Raw genomic sequence first — 8,739 nt, forward strand, 5'->3', positions numbered from 1 at the left:
AAAGGTGTATCATCAAAGATAATGTCAAAAGGTAAAGATTCAATAGAATTACTAAATATCATATATTTGGTTTTGTTTAAATTAAGAGATAGTTTATTGGCGCGTATCCATTGAGTCAAATTTAGCAGTTCCAAATTCATGATCTGAACTAGAGTTTGAGGGTTTTTGTGAGCAAAAAATACATTGGAATCATCTGCTAAAAAAAAGGAAAGAAAGAATGTCAGATGATCTGTGAAAATCGTTAATGTAAATAATGAATAAAAGAGGCCCTAATATACTACCTTGTGGGACACCACATTTAATGTCATGTTGATCAGAGATGTGATTATTTAAATAAACATATTGTTTTCTATTTTGAAGGTAATTCCTCAACCACTCCAAGGCAATTCCACGTATTCCATAATGAGACAGCTTGTAAAGTAAAATGTCGTGGTTAATAGTGTCAAATGCCTTGGAGAAGTCCAGGAATATACCAATAAGATGCGAATGATCATCTAAATAATGGGCTACTGTATGCACAAAACAGATGAATGGTGGATTTTTAGGCTTTGGCAGCCATTTTGGACGCCATCTTGGATTTTTAGGTACCCTAGTCTGCTTACTTTTTACTCTAACTTATATCACTAGATCTTTTACCTCTTTAAACCAATAAATATGCACCGAAATGTGGTGTTTAGTGTGAATAATGAGTGAGTCATGTCCATTATCTGTGAATGGCGGCCATTTTGGACGCCATCTTGGATTACGGAAAACCCCACGGAGGATTTATGGGGACTTTTAGTATGTTATTCTAGACATTTTTCTGGACCTATCCTGAGAAAATCAGCTTGATACCAGAAATTTCCATGTTAAACCTAATGCTCTTGGACTATCAGTAGATATAACTTGTGGACAAAATAACCAAGGGGAAAGGCTGGAGAAATAATATTTTCAATACGAATTTCTTTTCCTATCTTAGATTGAATCCTATAACCAAACGGTTTACTAACGTTCTTACCTTTAAGATAATCGAACTGCCAACATGGTTTGATACGTGTTATTAATGGGTGATCACTATGTCTTTCTATATTTTCTCTGTACTTGCTTGATAACATTTGCCTTCTAAAATCTAAAGGAGGTTCTCCAATTTCCACCTGCAGTGAAACTAGCGATGTCAACGGCAGCCCGCCAGCACATATTCTGAGTGCTTGATATTGCACCGAGTCTAACAACTTTTTTGTAGTTACTGGAGCACTATCATAAGCTTGACAACCATAATCAAAAATTGATCTAATAATTGCCCTGTAAACCATAAGTAAGGACTTAGATGAACTTCCCCATTTAGTTCCTGTTAAACTTCGCAATATATTTAGTTTCCTTTTACTTCTTGAAACTACGTTCTCTATATGGGGAAGCCAAGACAATTTACTATCAAATACCATTCCTAGGAAACGGTGATTATTTTTATAAGTGAGTATACTCCCTTCAAACTTGACTGTTGGAGGTGTAACGTTTGTAAGCTTAGTGAAAAATACCGGAACAGTCTTCTCAATAGAAAAATTGAATCCCCAGTCTTTAAACCAGGTACATAATACATCTAGATAAGTTTGTATCCTTAATCTAATATTCTCTACATTTTTTCCAGAAAACCATATTGCACAATCATCAGCATATATGGATATTGTCACTTCAGGATCAATTGGAATATCTCTCATCATGACATTATATAAAAGGGGGCTCAGAACACTCCCCTGGGGGAGTCCGTTATGGATTTGGAATGTTCTGGATTCAGTATTTGTAACTCTTACCTGAAAGGTACGTTCTGTTAGATATTTTTCTAAAAAATGTAACATATTTCCTCCTATACCACATTGAGCTAGTTTGTAAAGTAATCCATCAATCCAAAGACTGTCATAAGCCTTTTCGACATCCAAAAATACTGCAAGGGTGTGCTCACTGCAATTGATAGATTTTTGAATGTCATTTTCTAATAAAACAATATTGTCAGTTGTACTACGACCTTTTCTAAAACCGCTGATGAAATTAGGCCATAAGTTATTTTCATCTATGTACCACTGCAATCTATTTTTTATCATACGCTCTATAACTTTGGCAAAACAAGATGTAAGTGATATTGGTCTGTAAGAGATAACGTTTTTTTGAGTCCTTACCAGATTTCAAGATTGGCACTAAAATTGAATGTTTTAGAGAACTCGGGATATCCCGGATTCCCATATTCTATTAATAATGTTCAACATAATTTATTTTGTGTTTTTTGGCATATTTTCGTATACAATGTATGGAATTATATCTTTTCCTGGAGCAGCAAATTTAGTAGATTTAACTGCTTTCTCAAATTCATTCATCGAGAAAGGTTCATTAATGACATGTTCATTTTGGTAGAAAGAATTCTGTACTTCCTTGGTTAATGTTTTATTGATATCTTGTTTTTTGTGTCCTAAGGATTGGAAAAAAAGTTCCAAAAATCTCTACTGTCTCTGGTAAGGACGTAATGGCTTTACCTTTCTCAATCAAAATAGGCATATTTTGTGATTTTTTGACAGGTACGCCATTTAAATGTTTTATACAAGACCATATCTTTGTCTCTGGCATGAATCTGTCTAGTCTTCTGCAAAAAGCTTGCCAATATTCTCTTTCCGCTTTCCGGAGAAATCGTTGGGCTTCTGCCTTCTTTTTTTGTATTCGTTAATTCTATCAAGTGTAATTTTTCTTGATAGATGGTTTCTTATTCTATTTCTTTCTTTAATCTTTTCAGTACATTCCTTGTTCCACCATGGGACAGGATTTTTCCCTGTCTTTCTTTTTTGGGGAATTGCTTCATGAATACATTCTTTCAAGCGTTCATAAATGTATAAACAATGTTCTGAATATCATCTTCAGAATTAATTATATCATTTTTTATAATATTTTCACATTTGTATGCAAATATGGGCCAGTTAACATTCTTAAAAGAGATATGTTCATGAGACATGTTATCTTTGGCCTGATTACTTAGATTTCCATGATTTTTTCCTTTCTTTCCAAGTGTTATTTGAATAATAATTGGAAAATGATCACTCCCAAAAGAATATTCCTTAACCTTCCATATCGCCTTACCGGCCAGTGATGGGGAGGAAATACTCAGATCTAAGCACGAAAGCATTCCAGTACAAGGATCAAGTCTAGTTCCTGTTTTATCATTCAATACTATGACGTTATTCTCATATATAAATTGCTCAATGGCTTGTCCATTTCTGTCGGTTTTGTCACTGCCCCAGAGGGTACTAAGGGCGTTGAAATCACCTAAGATTATTAGGTTATCTGTTTCATTAACATTCTTCAACAATGTGTTAAGAATTGATTCGTTTAATCTTTTGCATGGATTATAAAAGTTGATAATAGATATTGTTTTATTGGTGACATATATGTTAACTTGTTGTAATTCTAGACTTGGATCATTGATTGGATCTTCGTACTTAATCCTATCGTGGATATATATTGCACAACCCCCTCTTCGCTGACCTTCCCTATTTCTTGGAAGGCATGTATAATTTGGAATACAAAGTGAACTATTATCATAAAACCACGTTTCTTGAACACAAATTAAATCATATTCTTTATTTGTTTTTAAATGATTAAGTAGCTCTTGTCCGTGCCCTAATAAGCCCTGAGAATTCCATTGAAGGATGGAAAGTAGGGCAAAGAAAGCGTTAGTTCCTGCGTTGTTGAGTTATGATTTCCTTTTTTTTTGTTGCCGCAATCTTCTTGCAGCAGTTAAAATTAAAGCATTTATTTCTTCTTCTTCTCTCATAATCAATTGACATATAAAAACAACAATTTGCTCATCACTGGCTAAACTTATGAAATTAGGTGTGGTATTCTTTGCCGATGTACCGGCTGACCTGGTAGCCTGATCTTTAACTTCAGACAGTGGTGTATCCCTTTGTTGGGTGTTGACAGGAAAGTTAGTCTCCATAGGTAGTTCGCTTGGAACCGTTCCTACCTGTGGATTTGTAACTTTACTCTGGTTATCTGTTACATAGGTTTTTACTTTTACCTTAGGTACTGATTGGGAAAATTCCTTAGCATCATCAGTGACTGTCTGTGTGACTCTTTGTTCACTTTGTGTTTTCCAGACCTGGGATGCTTCAGCATATGTTAGCTTTCTTATTATCTTTATTTCTTGTACCTCTTTTGCTTTTTTGGCCTGCTGGCATCCTTTGAATGCTGCGGAGTGTTCACCTCCATAATTGGCACATATTGGTATCAATTTCTTCTGGCATTGATCAAAATTATGATGATCTCCACATCTAACACACCTAATCTGAGATCTGCATATATCAGCAGTGTGACCATACCTTTGACACTTAAAACATCTGGATACAGGAGGGATATATGGTTTTACTGTAAACATCTGGTAGCCTAGATTGACATTCTGAGGGAGATCTGCCAGACTGAAAGTAAGAATCACAATCCTCAAAGGAATAAAAATAGGCTGATTATTATCAGCACCTTCTCTTTCTTTTTCATTTTTTGTTTCTCTGGTCTTTCTTTACTATTCTTTTTACTGCTGTCACTTTCTGGTCTCTCAATTCTTCAAGAATATCCTCTTCTGATGTTTCAGTTGGGACACCATATATCACTCCTTTAGTTCCCGACCTACTTACCGTGACCTTGACTGGTATATTACCTATGTTTTGAATCTGTGATATGGATTTCATCTGCTTTAGGTTGATACATTTTACCACCAACCCAGTGCTAATGGGTTTAATAAACTCTACTGGTTGCGAAGTCACATCTCTGATCGATTTTTTTTTTTACTTTTAAGGAATCAACATTCCTTAAATTCAATTTTTTCTGTCTATCTATATGTGCTACAAATAGCTTGAAATCAGACAATCTTTTGGTTGAAGTAAAACCTGGAGTACGATATGATGTATTCGAGTCAGAGTCTGACGATGCGTTTTGATTAATATTTTCAATTGTATTATCGTCACTCTTTCCTCTTTTTCTTTTTCTGGTTGGTACGAAGTGCTTTTTTTTCGACGTGGTCTTTGTACACTGTTAAAAAAACCCTGATTTTACAGAAAAATAAAAGAAGATTTTGCAGAAAGCAATACCAGAATCATTTTTTAAATTCATGAAACAGGAATTTTTCTGCAATTTAAAAGAACAGGTCTGTTAGAAAAAGGGGAAAAGAGTGTTTTATTTAAGGAAATTTGTAAGATTACACACACCAAATACCAATTTCCTGTAAGATTACGCAATCTGGTAAGATTACAGGTGTTCTCGAGACTCTGCTGCAGGAACTTCTTTTAGTTTAAGGATAAATTTTCTAACAGTGTATCATCCAGATGTCTTCATCCGTACTCGTTATTGTATGGTCCGGATCGGATGCCGCCGGCCCAGTCGCCATGATTGGCCTTTGGTAAAAGGGCGGGAAATTTAAATGTTAGTACGGTACGTATATAGGTGCGACCTACGACATAAAGTAAGTGTGAAGTGCTAAAAAAGGCCCACAAATGCTCGCTTACCCTGTCACTTGATCATAGGAAGGATGTTCCGAATGCATAATTTAGTCTAACAGCGCGATATTGGTAATTTATAGAATTTTCCTGATATTTTCAGAGATAGTGAGTTGCACGCCCTACTATATTGAGTCCTCGCTGTCGTCTCTCTGAACGAGAAAACATTCTCCAAGAAGACTTTCAGTACACCGCGTGTCTCTTCGTAGATGAGACCAGAGAATGGTTGATGGTGGTGCTCTTAAATCCCCGAGCAATTGTATCTGCTCCAACAAAGTTTGTACCAGTTTGACACTCCCCCTTCTCCAATATATTTTGTAAATAGAAAATACCCCTTCTTCTTAGCTGATGACAAACTTTTGCAGCTGGAATGGAGCTCCCCAATTTGACAATAATTTTGCAGCAAAATGGAAGGTGGAAGACTGGACGTGAAAGTGGTGGAAAAAATACATGCTGGACCGAGCTCCGAGAAAATTGTGAGTAATTTGACATATTTGTTTGATGAGCAATATTTTTTGTCACTTTTTATGTATTGATTTGTGAAGTAATGTCCGAATTTATGTCATAAATGCATGTATATTAGGTACGGTCATGAGAGTCGAGTTAGTGAAAAAAATTCTCGCGGAAATGGTTTTGTGTAGCCCCATAAGTGCATTTCTGTGTTGGTCTTTCGCGAGCTCTTTGACACGGCTAGACGTACTCGTTGACGTTAGACGATTAGACCTTTGACTTGTTCCCCTTTTCACTCGATTCTTCCGAAATTTCTGAATCCCCCTGACCCTGTTCCTGGATTTTCTTATATCTACATGGTCTATCTTACTCTAGCCTGCACGCCTGAAGGCTCCTGGAGAGTAAAAATCAGTTGAGTTACCGTACTCTACGGTGCATCTCAGAATGATAATCAGATTCAGAACTGACAGAAGTTCAGTTAGCACTAATGGTACTATCCATGGTCATGATGGTCATGAGTAAGCCTACGGGCCGGCTATGACTACGTATGCCTAGACTGATTTTTACTCTCCAGGAACCTCCAGGCTAGTCTTTTCAGCAATTTTGAAGATTTCATTTGAGATGATGAATCGTTTCAAAGAAAATAAATTTGGGAGAGCAGTCATGTATTTTTATTTTAGCAAAGAAAAAAAATGGGCATTTTCAGAGATAAAATAGGGGATGTCCTTACAGAGATGAGACAATTTTCAGAATACAGATTTTAGAGAATTTTCTCAAACTGTTATCTCAATGACTGATGACTGAATCTCATTCTAGTCTCATGCTCATCTTTCTTATGACTATTTTCTTTGCCATTGAAACTTAACCCTATGTCAATTTCATTTTCTATGCAGAACAAAAAATGGCAGAAAATCACCGTGCTCATTTAATGCATCTTGATCGTGTCAACAGCCTCAGAGAGGTAAGCTTTGTTTCAATTGAACAATAAACCGATGCAGTGCTTATTGCAAAATATTTCCCTTTTTTATAACTGACAAAATTATGACTTGTTTCTATATGGAGGAGATACTGGTTGAAGCACTAGTGATGAAACCAACATGGCAAATTTTTGTTCCTACTTGCACAAGCAGTGACAATTTTCAAGATTTAAAAATGGATGGAGTCAAAATGAATGAAATGAGTACAGCAATTAAAGCAGCAGATTATTTGAAACATTTGACTTGATGTATGCAATGCATATTAATGTAAAAACAAAATTAGGAAAAGAAAAACTTAATCCTAAATAGACTGGGCTATTTCCATACTGTACCTAAGAAGACTAGGGGGAGGGGCTGAATGGTTAGCAAACCTTACCTATTGTTCAGGGATCTTGAATTATCATTTTTTTCATGTTTGTCTACTCTGATTCTTTTTTCCATGTATACACAGATAGCCAACAGGCCCAGACCCTGACGGGATTACAGGAATGAATGAATCCTTTTGAGTTGTATATGGATGAAGCCTTTCGAATGCGGTATCGCTTCTCAAAAGAGACTGCACTCCATCTCATCAACATGTGTGAGGGTGATCTGAGGAGGAATACAGAATGTAGTGAACCTCTACCTGTTGTCATAGGTGTCATCGATGGGACTCATGTCTACATTAGGAGTCCTGGTGGGGAACAAGCCCTGTACTTCCTTAATCGGAAGAACAGGTATTCCGTCAGTGTGCAGATTGCATTTTTAATATAAATGTAGACTCTGTTATGCCAGTCTGAACTTTTGGGGAAGGGTCGATAATGTGACTTGTACTCCTATCATCATTCCAATGTCACTAAAGTATAATAGCGGTCATTGACTATTTTTAAGCATTGAAATTTAGATTGTTTTATTTAGCACCCTCTCTTTGTAATGTACTGTACAGTACTTATTTGTCCTTTAAATATGCTCTTGAGCATTTTCCTTACAAATTCATTTATCTTGATATTAGACGCTACAGACTAAGAATTTAAGTGAGTCTTTCGATAATTGTGTTTGATATATCAACATATATATACAAAATCTTATAATTCCATTGTATTTCTTTAAGTTAGAGAAGTGTGAAAATCATTCAGACAAAGACCAGATCCTTCTAACTAGGTTTACTTTAAAAATAAATACTCACTTTCTTACTGTCATGCTCTTCGTGTATTTTTCAATTGATAATACCGAAGTCATATATCAATATTCAATAAATACTTAATCATCATACAGAGTGATGAATATAAGTACATTAATAACATAAATATAATATAGTATTACCCCTATCTGACGTCTGAGCTGGACATTTAAAATGTATGGCCCTAGTTTTCATGAATATTGATAATGAGTCAGGTACTGTATTATCTGTATACTATATTGCTTTTCTTGGTCTTTATAGTACAATGTCATCCATTGCAACATAATTCCTAATTTATGAATAGATATGTCTATATACAGTTTTTATGATATCAATATTCAAATGAATTCTCCCAACCACATCAACAAATCAAGAACTTCTGTTATTTCTTTATCTATGAGTATTTAATATAATCTGCAGTACTGCTGATACAATATAAACCCCTCAAAAAAAGTTTGTAAATCTGTGTTTGGCAATTAATTTCTCCCAACTCCCAATTTCACGTAATGCATATTTGATATCATTGTTTTTTCAATGAAATTTGTTGGGGACTCTTCTGATAATAAACAGCATAAAATAAAACATTTAAGCCAGCAAAGCTAAAAATAATCATACATTTATGATTTTGGGTTGAAAACATAATTTGCAT

At 35.2% G+C, this 8,739-nt stretch overlaps 1 long non-coding RNA gene across 1 annotated transcript; it reads left to right on the plus strand.

Annotated features, from left to right (window-relative positions):
- Positions 1-5,894: 5,894 nt before the first annotated feature.
- LOC121430808 lies at positions 5,895-8,531 on the plus strand. The gene is made up of 3 exons (XR_005972069.1): positions 5,895-5,980; positions 6,848-6,915; positions 7,383-8,531. It is a non-coding gene; the product is annotated as an uncharacterized LOC121430808 (long non-coding RNA).
- The last annotated feature ends 208 nt before the right edge of the window (positions 8,532-8,739 follow it).

Source organism: Lytechinus variegatus, chromosome 17 (assembly GCF_018143015.1).
Source record: "Lytechinus variegatus isolate NC3 chromosome 17, Lvar_3.0, whole genome shotgun sequence".
NCBI classification, from domain to species: Eukaryota; Metazoa; Echinodermata; class Echinoidea; order Temnopleuroida; family Toxopneustidae; genus Lytechinus; species Lytechinus variegatus.